General features: G+C 44.9%; 1 protein-coding gene across 2 annotated transcripts in view; it reads left to right on the top strand.

Annotated features, from left to right (window-relative positions):
- Sema5b (semaphorin 5B) overlaps positions 1–13,586 on the top strand; it is a 143,617-nt gene that overhangs the window by 5,446 nt on the left and 124,585 nt on the right. The window contains exon 3 of one of the 2 annotated variants that reach the window (XR_002380002.3): positions 4,292–4,541. The gene's annotated coding sequence lies outside the window, so the exon portion shown is untranslated. Of the gene's footprint in view, positions 1–316; positions 2,028–4,291 lie in introns of those variants that run through there. The other variant, XR_015045790.1, reaches the window with a different exon arrangement.

Here is a 13,586-nt window from a genome sequence, read left to right on the forward strand (position 1 = left end):
CTAGACTACATAGCCAGACCTGGTCTCAAAAGAAAAAACAATCAATCAGTAATAAACAAATGAATTTAAAAACCCTGTCTATTGGAAGCAATTTGCACCCTGCTTCAGAATGAACATCTCTACCCACGTCTGCATAACAAAACAGCCCTTAATGACTCTAAGGTGCAAACCTAATCCTAAATTCAATCATAGAATTATAGCAGTTAATCCTGTTAGCACTTTGCTTTTCATTCAAAGATGCCTCTTCCTCCATTGCCCAAGCGTCCTGAGCTGCAGGCAAGCCGCCTGCTTTGGCTCTCTTCTCTCTCCTGCACAGAAGCAAGGACCCGAAGAATTGAAGGGAGGAGAGGACGGTGTTTATTTGACTGGAACTGTCATTGAATGGCCTTGAATTCTCATACCACGATGGATCCTCGAGGCTTGATCTCTTATAGACACTTTCATGTACTTAGAACCCTTTTGTCTTTCACTGGCGTGTAATAACCGAGGCAAAGAGTGTATGGCACACGCGCACTATTTAATGCATAATGATCCAATCAGAGTAATTACCCTAGCCACCTCCTCAGACATTTCTCATTTCTTATTGGGAACACTCAAATCCTCTCTTAGAGCTATTCTGCAGACCCTTGAGTATTTCGATGGCAGTGGTATTAATTCACATGTAGCCTCACCTGTCACACAGTGGATTCTCAGGATCTGTTAAGACACTGTAGCCTCTCTGCTTGGCTGTCAGCCCATTTCAAGTCATGGTTCATTAGAATGTATTTGTTTACTCTTTGGAGGCAGTTCTTATTTAATCTTCAACTGTCATCCTCCTGCCCCAGTTTCACGGGTGCTGGGATTACAAGTTTGTTCTGATACCTAGGTTCTCCTGGTTATTTTAAATAGATAATAACTCGTAAAGTGATGGCACTGTGCTAAAGAATATTAGAACATGCTCGGTTTATTTACCCATAATCCATTGTCCAAGGCACAGCTTGTCTCTCTCCCCTCTTTCCTAGACTACGCACTCTATGCTATCAACTGTTTTAGCTTTTGCATATGAGTGAGATCACCTGGTACCACTGTCTGGGGCTGGCTTAGTTCACTTAACACGATGCCCTCTAGGCTCATCCACATCACTGCAAATGACAGGCTTTCCCTCTCCTTGTGGTCACAGGTACTCCACAGAGCCTGTACATCACATTTTCTTTATCCACTCATTAGATGATGGTCACTTTGGTTGCTTCCACATCTTGGCTATTGGAGTAACGCTGCAGTGAACATGGAAAGAGGGTGTGCTTTCGATACACCAATTTCACATCCGTGAGATGTACTCCTGTGGGTGGGATAGATGCTTCATGTGGCTGTTTTATTTCATCTTATTTTATTGAGGAATGACCATACTGCTTTCTGTCATGGCTTTGCTAATTCTGCTGGTGTGCCTGAGTTCTCTCTTTGCAGCTTTGCTGGCATATTGGGTTTCGTCTTTTTTTTTTTTTTTGATGGCTATCATTCTTACTGGGGTGAGGTGATAGCTCACCATGGCTTTGCTTGCTTTTCTCAGATGGTTAGTGATGCTGAGCATCTTCCCTCTACCTGTGGGATATTTGTGTGTTTTCTTTTGACAGTGCCTATTCAGATCATTTGCCCATTGTTTAATTGGATTGTTTGCTTTTTAACTGTTGAGATGTTTGACTTGCTTATATAGTCTGGATATTAATCCCTCACTGGATGAGTAGTCTGCAAATATTTTCTCCTATTCTGTGGGATGTCTCTGCTCTGTTGATTAGTCACTTTGCTGTGGAGAAGCTTTGTGGTTTGATGTCAGCCCATTTGTCTTTTTTGGCTTTTGTTGCCTGTGTTCTTTGAGTCCTATAAAACAAAACAAACAAACAAACAAACAAACAAACAAAAAAAAAACAACTTCTCCCAATCCAGTGTTCTGAGACATCCTCTGTGTTTTCTTTATTGAGACTTCCCCACTACATCTTGAACCACAATCCTCTTTTGTTTTTTTGTTGTTTTGTTGTTGTTTTGTTTTGTTTTTTGACAGGGTTTTTCTTTTCTTTTTTTTTTTTTTTTTGCTCAAACCTTGTTTATAAATCATCTCAAAATTATGTACAACTTTCCATAATATAAAATATCTCGACAGGGTTTTTCTGTGTAGCCCTGGCTACAGCCTGAGACTCACCCTCATCTACAGAGGGAGAAATATTGGCATTTCTGAGAGATCTTGCATCCTCTCCTTGGGTTTAATCTGAAGATAGGTAGTCATGGAGAGAGAAAGATAGAGAGACACAGAGAGAGACAGAAAACCTGAGATTTTTGGCAAATATTCCCACAAGAATTCATCGTTGAATAACTCCCTCTCTTTCCCATTGCTATTCACTTTTGTATCCCAGAGGATGGGAACAATTGCAGAACTTAAGGTTTTTAAAAAACATCTTGGCTAGTAAAGGACAACAGTTTATGTTGTCATTCTTCGTTTCTTTTATTATAAATGTGAACATACATTTTTCAAATGTCTCATCAATGTGTCCAATAATAAAATAATGCAGAGAGATCTGGGCTGGGTATGTGGCTCAGTGGTAGAGCATCAGCCTAGGGGTCCATTCCCAGGAGTGCAAATAAAATCAAAGTAAATCAACAGCAAAACATAGCTCTTGTGCTTCTGCTAGCTCCTTAGCCCTCTTATGGATTCTCTGCTACAGGTATGTGTAATGGGTTGGCCTGATGCTGTTTGTATTCTAATGTTAATACTGGTTCCTCAAGAGGGGCTGATCCTCATCAGCAGACTATCTCTCCATTTTAACTGGTCAATAAAAGGCTAGAGCCTATGATTGGGCAGTGGAGGGGAAAGGTGGGACAGAAGGCTTGAGACGGGGTAGGAAGGAGAGGGAGAAAGAGAGAGAGAGGACAGAGGAAGAGGAGGAGGAAGACTAGAACTCAAACTCCGTGGCTGGGAGAAATGGTAGTAGCAAGGGGTCTCATAGCTGGGGAATAAGTTAGTATAGTGGTAGATCTGCCCAGTCTAGGTATGTAGCTTATAATTATAATAACTGGATGGTGTGTTTTTTATATGGGCTCATAATGGTTGAATTCCAGCAACAGGTATTCTCATTATTCATCACTGTGATTAGTATTGTCATCATTTTTATTACTATTATCTCACTTGCCAGATGACACCCAGAAGGATAACATGAGGTGTTCAAAGTGGCTCCGCTACTGGGTGTGGCCTGCTGGAGCCCTCCTTCTTTCCTGTTCATTGGGTATTGCCTTGCGGTCTTCCCTTCTGTTTTTATTTTCTCTCCTTTCCCTCTTTTTGTAGTCTTCATTTCACAGGGAGCACTCCAGTTTTACAAGTTATGGTCAGCATGATCAACCTGGTTCTCCACACAGTAACATTTAGCATATGCCGAATAGACAAGATACGAGTCAGGAGAGGTTCATCTGAGAGAGAATTTAGGAGTTACATCCCCATAGGCATAGGAAGTCTCAGGCATGCTTACAGTTCTCTTGCCATTGTTCTTGGTGTCAGGTTAAATGACTTGTCCAAGGTCACACAGCTAAGAAGAGGTAGAAGAGAGAAGAGAAAATAAAGGTTTAAGGCACGGAAGTCAGCCAACCCCTGAGAGTGTGCTGTGCGCCCCTTTTCTCTTCACCATCTTCATCGATGTCCCAGGTGTGGGGAGCTCTCAGCACAAGAAGTGGCTCCCAGCCTCTTCTAGGAGTCTCCTGAAGCTGGGTGCTCTTAGATGAATCCTTTCTGGTTAATTGAAGTGTTACTATAGTAACAGCAACACTAAGAGCCAGAATAGCAGGTACAGATTTCACACCCACAGACTTGGGTGTACAAACACGTTACTTCATTTTCTTATAACTCACGTTAATTTCTGACCTCAGGCCTTTATTCTGCTTAATGCAAGAAATGTTATTCCAGCCACTCTCAAGCACATTCAACAAAACCCAGTCTTTCTCAGCTAATTTTGATTTAAAAGTTACTAATTTAGGATGACTTCATTTTCCCTGGAATGGGGAATGGAAGATAAAAGGTTGAAGCTCTTTGGGCTTTAGAGGTTGGTCCGGGTGATGTGTGGGATGCCCTTGAAGGGAGATTGCACTGTCCTGGTGCTGAACTGTGGTCAAATCACAGACTCCTGTGGGGACAGTTCTCATTGTGACATTTCTCTTGGCTTAATCCTCTCATTCCTTCTGACTGAAGCTCTGGCTTTCTCCCTCAGTTTTCCTGGTCAACTCCCATGCCTCTCCCAAGTGGAGAAAACTCAGAGACACTTTCTGTCTCCTTTAGGACAAAATAAGGAAGAAAAGAGGAAACCCAATAGTCAAGATCTGAGCCACTGGGCTAATGAGATGGCTCAGTGTGTTAAGGTGCCTGCCGCCAAGCCTGAAGACCTGAGTTCAATTCCCAAGCCTTACATGGCAGAAGGAGAGAACCGATTCCAGCAAGCTGTCTTGTGACCTCCACAAGTGTAGTATGGCATTAAAAAATACATAAACAATATAATAAATCATAATAAATAATAAATCTTTTAAAAAGATCTCAAGTGTTGCTGTGTGATGATCAGCTACCTCATTAGTCTGAGTGATAGATACCTAAGGGATTAAATAAAGCACACTTCCGGTGTGTCTGTGACAGCATTTCCTGTAGACAGATGGCTTGTCTACAGAACAGCAACTGACAGGTTAAAAAAAAAAAAAAAACACTCTTAATGCAAAGAGCACAATGAAAAGCAGCAGAAAGAAATCTGCTCATGCAAAGGCTTGCTCTCTGTCTCTTGGCTTCCTGGCCACCACCTGACAGCAGCTTACTCTCCCACTGGCTTTTGCTGCCAATGCTCATCACAGGTCAATAGCAATGGAGCTAGCCAGCTGATCACAAGCTGGAACTGCACATCCAAAGGAATCCTTTTTCCTTTTCAACTCTTCACCCCACTCCGGTATTTTGTCATAGCAACGAAGAGCTAGCACATAGATTGTATGTGTACTCCTTGTCTTCCCCAATGCAATGCTGTTTCTCATGTCCAAATTTAAGTCTTCCAGCATGCCTCTTTTGTTATCTGCTCACCAGGTCTTCTGCCTTATTAGACTGATCAAAGAAACACTGAAAACTTTCTCCCCACCCAGGACCTTCACAGATGTACAACTTTGGGCTCCATCATAAGTGAGCCAACCTGTGATGCTCATATTCACCCATCTTCACCCCCTCGGCCATGGCCAACTGCTACCAGGGCCTATGACTCTTCTCACAGACCATCTCAATCTCTGCCCAGCCTCACCCTTCAGTTCCTCCCTTCTTGAATCCCATCAACCCCACCAACTAGCTGGTAACTTTTTCATTTCATTTCATTTCATTTCATTTCATTTCATTTCATTTCATTTCATTTCATTTATGTACATAGATAGAAATCTGTTCGTTTTATTACCTATTTGACCTGCCCTGAATCCTTTTTGGAAATAGTGAAGCCTAAAGAAACATTGTAACAAAGGACTATAAAGTTAGGTCTTGTTTTGTCCTTCCAACCCCATCCGGGAAATAAGACTCAGACTCAAAATATATTTACAAATACCTTGATACAGGCTCTTCTCTGACTAAATCACAACTAAAAGAACCCAATTATTTTAACCTACATTCTGCCACGTGGGCTGGTTACCTGTGTTCAGGTATCACATGTCTATCTCTTCACAACTTCCCAGATGGATCGTCCATCTCCTGGTTCTATCCCAGAATCCTTTTCTGCCTTCCAGATGTTCCACCTTCTATGTCCCGCCTACGCCATAGGCCGTAGGCATTTTAATAGATAGTGATGTATCCATACACTATTGGCACAAGATATTCTCTCTACAAAGGACACTATAGTCTTTTCCAGTTCCAGTGACTAGAACTACACACTATGCAAGCAGTGAATACTCACTCCAAGGTCTCCAGATTGCTTTCATTTCGATGCCTTCCTTGTTTGAAGTCTCTGATGTCTGCCTACCTCTCTTAGTTATCCTAGTTAGGGGAAAGAAGAAGAATAGGTTGTATTGTCTACAACACTTCATGCTCTGTGTTGAAAATGCATTGACACCAACTCATTGAGACCTCCTAGACAGAAGCCCTAGATGAAAGCCAAGCCAGAACGTTCATCAAGGACGTGGGGATTGGTTTCAGGCTCCTGTGAGAAGGAATAGCATTTCTGTACTTAAGGTGGAAATCCATGCGGAAAAGAAGAATTTCCCCATAATTCAAATATTTGTCTAGCTTTTACAGTGTATGCAACACTATGCCATGCACAGGGGTATAATAGCCACTAGGATTTGGCTGAATCATTTGCTGGGACTTGTAAGCATTATGGGAGGAATTTGAAGAAAGCTTCTATTTCTACCAGCTAAGAAAGTAAAGCCCAAGAAATCAGCTTTGTAATTTTTTTTAAAAAACTCTCTCCCTTTACCAGCAAGCTAATGGGGCTGAGAGAGGGTGAAGCTGTTTTATATTGGTCCCAGAGGAGGTAGACATTGCCTTAAGTTCACTGCTTCAGTAATGAGCTTTCTCTATAGACCTCTCAGCCTTTGTCCACCCACATGTAGTAAAGGGGTCTTGGGATTCCCTTGCTCCGCTGTTAACACACAGGGCTTTGGCATTTATCACCTTGAGTTCCGTTTCTGTATCTTTTTAAAAGGGGTTGGGCTAAAGGGGTTACAACCCCCAATGATTCTTAGAGTATCCGCAGTTCCCCATTATTGGCTCTGAATATCTTAAAGTTTTAATCTGATTTTAGTTATGCATACAAATTTCCTTTCTGGACTACAGGCTCTAGCTAAACTAGTTTCCTTCTGACCCCAAAGACAGCCTTCTCCATTCCCCACCCCTTTACCCCCTCCCAAGGAACACTGAGAACACTCAGCCCTGCATCCTCTGTCGGTGACGTCTCCACCGTGGAGGAGCCACACCCACTGCCTTCCCCATCACTGACCTTCAAGGTGGACATATGCCAGCCTCCCTGGGTAGCCACTTCTAACTCTGACATTCATCTCTCCAGACCCTGTGTGAGTTCATTGATATCTCCCTCAGGTCCTACATCTTGAAGTAATGTGCTCCAGGAGTTTATTACCCATTTCTTTTATTTGTTCTAGCTGCTCCTTGATCATCTTCCCTTCCGGCGGGTACTTGGCTGTCGTGAGTCTGTGTTCACCTTCTCGGGGTTATTGATGAGCTAACTGAGTCCCACCCTGCCCTTACCCCATCTCAGAGTTTTCTTAACCTTTATGGCTTGACTTCTCTCAGTCACACTAGCTTGTTCTTTCTCTCTTCCTTTCCCAGTGTCATGAACATGCATGGGTGCAGTTATTGGGGGTGGTTCGCACCCCTTGCTGACAACTGGTATGTTTTATGAGCAGTTGGAGCAAAGTAATATTTCAAATTCACGTACTGGGAGCTGGAAATAATTTCAAGCACCCATTCTTGATAGAGATGCTAGTCACAGGGTTTGGATTTGTTTATTCTTAAGCATACTGTATGCGCCATGTTAAACTTACCTGTTCCCTTTCAGCCAATTTGTACAAACTAGGTTGATGCTAATCAGAACTAACATTCAGTGCACTTTTTAAATGTCCTGGGTTCAGCTTGTGCTGTCTCTCGTAATCCTTTCTGCAACTTCATGGTTTATGAGTGCCAACGTTTGAAGGAGAGGAAATTGGGAAGCAGAGACTAAACAGCTTGATCAACACGCAGCCAGCCAATCGCAGTGCCTGGATGGAGACCAGAGGAGGCTGATGCTTTCAGCCTTGATGCTGTGAGCACTCAACCCTAGCTCTGGGTGACACTCATCAGGAAGCTTTGGAAAACGTGAGCCCTTTCTCCTCTGCACACTTATAAAGGGCTGCATCCGTCTTTGAGTCTCTGATCCACAGGATTAGCTGAGGTGGGACACGGGGGTAGGAGAACCTGGAATTGGAGGCTCACCTGGACAACATAGTGAAATCTTGTTTTTTAAAAAAGTCATCTTTTAGTATATGAGTTGTATCATTCTATTTATACTAATTTCCTACTTTTCTTAAGTTCTGGAGTCACCACCCCAGTTTTAGTGTTTGGTTATAGGAGAATTTGTTTGCTACAAAATCTCTCTCTCTCTCTCTCTCTCTCTCTCTCTCTCTGTGGCAAGGGTGAGCAGCTCAGAACACAGTGCCACAGTTGGCCTTGAACATGTGCCTCTACTGCCACAGCCTCCTAAGCGCTAGGTTCACAGCACTGTGTCACCACACCTGGCTCATGTGAGTACACAGTTTCATGTGGCATTGGACATATACACATTACATAGCTGTCATCACCTCCGTGTCTGAGCCTCTTTCATTGTTCCAAATGAAATTCTACATCGGCTTAACAATAGCTCCTCATTTTTCCTTCCCCCGCCCCTGACACAGGCATGTTATATTTGCTTGCATGTGGATAGATGTAAGTATATGGGTGCTTGTGAAGTCCTGTGTTGGAAATTATCCTCGATAGCTTTTCTATCTTGCTCATTAATGAAGATCTCGGTCAGATCCAGAGTTGACTGAGATGGCTACTCTCAACAGCCAGGTATTCTTGAGGATCCCAGTGTCCACCTTCAGAGGCTACGATTACCCTCATGTTGTCTTTCCTATCAAAGGGATTTAGCACAGCAAGGACTCACATCACCTTCCCCTTAAAAGGTCTGTCATTTTTGCAGTCAATGCCCTGCTGATTTACCTTCCCTTTGATCATGAGTTCCTTTGTGCCACACAAGATTATTCTTTGTTTTCTAACAGAGGAAAGCAGCCACAGTCCACCAAGCACTTATGTGGATTCTGGGGATCTGAATTCTGAGCCTCATGCTTTCGTGTGGTAAGTGCTTGCCGTCTCCTCAGCCCCTGCCTTCTTCATCTGTGAGTAGGGTACCACATAGATGCAGCAATGCCGCACTTGCCCTGATGTGTCTGGTTTCTTGCGCTTACTCTCATCCCTTAAAGATCACTCATGATGGAGCATCAATGAGGATGGCCTTCGTTGTTAAGGATGGATATTACTCCTCCGTGTGTCTATATTATATTGTGTTTGTTTTTGTTTCCAAGCTCAGATTGGCCTTGGCCTTTCTATGGAGCATAAACTCACAATCTTCCTGCCTAGGGTTCCCAAATACCACACACTCATTCCTCCTTGCATGGACTCTGGATAACGGAGTTTTAGTAGCATACCTTCTAGAAAACACTAAACTTGATATCGCCCTGCCTTTTGTCACTAAGCTATTCCTCTTTCTCACGTTGATTTAAGTGTTTAAATGCCCTTTCCTAGAAAGCTTTATCGAAAGCCTAATGGGCAGGTCTAAGTTGATTACGGGTACTGACTCTTCTCTTTTCTCAAGGAACTCCACCAATATCTTCTCTCCCCCTGCACATTTTGGAGGCTGAAGGTGACTGCATATCCCTCCAGAGAGCTTCCCTATGGAACCCTGAGGTCTCCCTCTCTAATGACCTTGTCCTCAGTTTCTTGTCTGGGACAGCTACTCAGGCATTCACCTGCTTGGTTGCACTCCCGTCCCCACTAAGATGATCATCCCTTAACTGCTGGCTGTGTCCTCCCCAGCACAGAGCTGAGCCAATACGAAGGTAGCAAAAACTCTTATTTGATTGAAAGCAAAAAAGCCTCCCTCCCTCTTCCCCTGCCAAAATTGGGGCTTCTTACTGATATCAGAAATAAGAGCTACATGCATCATTATCAAGATGCCATTCTCTCTTACACCCTCCCCCTCCCACTTCCCAGACCGAGGGCAGAGCTGGCAACAGGCAAACTGCTGGAGAGGCGCAAACTCTCCCAACCCAGCCAGTCTTTTTCTTATGTCTCACTTGGCTCCCACACTCTTCCCTTCTAAGTACCATACTGAGTCTCATATTCTTTTCTCTTCTTCTCCATCTTCCTTTGGATGTCTAGGACCTCTGCAAGGTGCTGGCCAGCTCCTGAGTCTGTCACGCCTGCCTTGTAACTGTTCCAGTTCCTCTAGTCTGCCACTGTCACCTGTCCCACACTATCAGAGGATTCCTGCAGCCTGGGGTGTTGGAGAAGCCCATCTCCTCTCCATAGCATTCAAAGCTTCCGTTTTTCCTGCCACCCATGATCCAGCAACATCTTCTCTCATCTTCGGGTGTACCCAGTCAATAACACTGCCACGAAAAGCTTCTCCACAGGTTGGGGACGAGGTCACAGCATTACCATGGACCATTGTCTGCCTCTTGCTTCCTCAGCCTGCCAGCATTATCATGGACCATTGTCTGCCTGTTGCTTCCTCAGCCTGAGAAATTGGAACCATGGAACAGCAGAGACAATGGTTCTGAGAATGGAGCTTCTCTGGGCCTCTTAACCACATTGGAGGGGGTGGGGGTAGTCCACCAAACCTGGCAGAAGGCTCTTTCTTGATCCCTGCTGTTTTCTGTTTGTGACCTCTAAGTACAAGGTGCACAAACTTTCTTAATGACAATCTTGGATGCTCTTGGTGAGATGTGTCTCTCTGGGTGCTCTCCAGTAGCACCCATCCTGTCCTAACCATGTCCAGCAATACCTTCTCTGTCTAGCCCTGCCCAGCAACAACTGTGCTATCGAACCTTGCCCAGCAACATCCACCCTGTTCTAATTCTGTCTGAGACCTCTGTCCAGGCCTCTTCAACCTGGTCCCAGGAAATCATCACAGATACCAGTCTCTCATTGAAAGTATTCTCTGGGCCCAAATATCCTATGAGGGACCCCGGCCCCTGGCCTGCAGTTGAGTGCTTCTTCTGCTTTTATCCTGGGTGCCAGGAAGTCTAGCAAGGGCCCTAAGTCAGCCATGCTCTTAGCTTGTCTCCTGATCTTCACACCTTTCTCTCGCCCCTGGCTTAGACACAGCCCAAATCCATATTCTATGTCAGAACAGTGGAAGAGAGGAAGGGAGAGAGGGGCCTGAGGAGAGAAATGACACCCAAGGGCAAGGCTGAAACCAACACTCTATTTATACTGCCATGTACATCTTCTATTGCAACCCACTTAAGGTAGCAACTCTGATACTATCTAAGAATAAATCAACTAATGGGGATGAGTTGATATTCAAGCCTCGGCTCTGAAAGAACCGGTTGCATTACTGGGCCTCAGTTTTCCTACTTGCAAAATGGGAAAAGTTAATATTTGCATGAGCCAAAGTATTAACGCCTGCTGCTTTTGCCGAGTCCTTTCCTGTGGGTTGAGGCTGCAGTATTGATCGGGTGGGTTCTACTTTCACGGCACGTAAATTCAGATGAAATGTCAGGTGGTGATAGTCAATGGCAGAAACTGAAGAGAGGAATTGACCCATGTGGACATCTGGCAGATGGAGAGCTCTCCAGATGGAAACATCAAACACATCTCTCCTTGGTGAGAGAGCCTTGGGGCTTTGAGGGACAGCAGAGAGGGGTGTGGCTGAAAAGAAGCGGGGGATACCTGGGTCTGGTAAGAATATGGCCGTTTATCTAGAAGGATAGGGGCTCAACAGGAGGGTTTCCAGCAGATGAGTTACAGGATCTGACTTAGAAGGACTTCTGTCTAGAAAGTAGCCCAAGGCAGAAGGATGGAAACAGGCAGAGTGAACATCCAGGGACAGGAGAATGGCTGGAACTGGGGAGCTGGCAGAGGAGATGGGAAAGGCCAAGGTGAGAGTCTGAAAAGGAAGACACAGCAGGGTTTACCAATGGTTTCCATGTTGGGTGTGGGGTGACTGTGGCTTAGGGGAATTATGAGAGTGGTGGGGTTGGGGGGCGGGGGTATTGGTTGATTGGGTACTTGTGGTGGGATGGACCCAGGGCTCTGCACATGATGGCCAAGTGCTCTACCACTGACCCACATCCCCAACCCTAGGGAAATGGAGTTTTTATATACAAGAGTGGAGTTTAAGAGTGGCACTCATCTGATCCTAGGTATTGCTCAGGGTAAGTGTGGGGAGCTCACAAGGTATTCATTCCTGTAATGCAATGGCTCTCAGCCTCTCTATTGCTACGACCCTTTAATACAGTTCCTCATGTTGTGGTGACCCCCAACCGTAGCATCATCTTTGTCGCTACTTTATAGCTGTAATTTTGCTACTGTTATCTGTTATGAATCCTAACGTAAAGATCTGCTCTAGGGCTCCCAGGGGATGGAGGTCCACAGGTTGAGAACCACTGCGGTAGCGGGAGGCCCAGCAGTTAGTTATATGTATCTGGTTTCCAGAGTGAGGTCAGAGCTGCAGACTCAACACAGCTTGAGTGTCAGCAGCACAGAGATGGCATTTACAGACAGCTGATGAGAAAGAGCAGCTGAGGGCTCCAGTGTGCCTGTCCCCTCCATACCCATGCGGAGGTTAAGGAAACAGCAGGCGGAAGATACCTTCATAGACTGTCAAGTGTTGTGCACACCGCAAGAACAAACAGTATGACTCTGACCCGGAGCATAAAATAGAGCAAGACTGAAAGAAGTATGGGTAAATGGAGGGAGAGCATCATGGGATTCTGTGGTCCTGAGAAACCCGTTATTGACACTCTCATTTTATCCACCAGACACTGCTGAGGTCTAGAAGGATATGAAAAGCTTGTTCAAGGTCATGCAGTTCTTCATGGACCTAGCCATCCTGGACCTGAGGCTTGAACTGCCGGTGTGATGCTGTTTCCACCACACAGCACACCTGCTCACGGTTCCTGCTTGGGCTCTCTCGGAATCTCCTAACCAGGGCCAAGTAATTCTTCAAACACAAATCTAATTATATCGCCTTGTGCTTTTTACACATGCTATTTCCTCTGCCTGGAATACTCTGCTTCCTCCCACTTCTGTCTGGCAAATTCCTGCCCCATCTTTCATTCCCGGTTAGAATAGCCCTTTTCAGGGAAGAACTCCTTAGCTTGTCTGATAGAGCCGGGCATTGGCCCTCCAAGTGCCCGTGGGGCGCTTGTCCTGGGGTTTCTCTTATGCTTACTGGGGTTTAACCCCCTTCACTGACTGCCTGTGAGGGTCTTCCTGTGACCTCTCCGCCTCACATAGTGAGTGACACAGTTAGAGGGAAGGAAGGAAGGAAGATCCCTCATGGTAGTTGAGGACAATAGCCAGGCTGTCATTTAGTGACACTTCAGTTCCTCTGACCTGAGTGTGCTTTTGGTTCACAAAGTGACAGTGACTTCTGAGATGGGCATTTGCTTCCCCCGCCCCTTGTCTTCCCACAGCACAACGAGCAGGCAATTCTGGGACCAGGAAACAATTTGGACGTTATAAGTGACGGCTTCTTTTTTTGTTTTCAATTTTCTTTCTCCTATCACTATACAGCCGGCTGTTGTTTGCCTTTTGCTGTTAGACAAGATTTGTGCTTGTGCTGAGGCTAGGCACAGGCATTTGCACACACACACACACACACACACACACACACAATGTCACTCCTGGGAAAAGCTATACTATACCAGTTTTCAGAGGGAGTCACTCAGAAGGGAGAAAGGGAATGGCCTTGTCCTCTCAGCTTGCCACCCTTGAACCTGAAAATGGAAACTTCTTAATCTCTTGGAACCTCAGCTCTAGATAATTCGGGAATTTCTACATCAAGAGTGAATGCTAAGAACTCTGGTCA

Source organism: Mus caroli, unplaced genomic scaffold, assembly GCF_978045245.1.
Source record: "Mus caroli unplaced genomic scaffold, Mus_caroli_1 scaffold_17, whole genome shotgun sequence".
Taxonomy (NCBI): domain Eukaryota; kingdom Metazoa; phylum Chordata; class Mammalia; order Rodentia; family Muridae; genus Mus; species Mus caroli.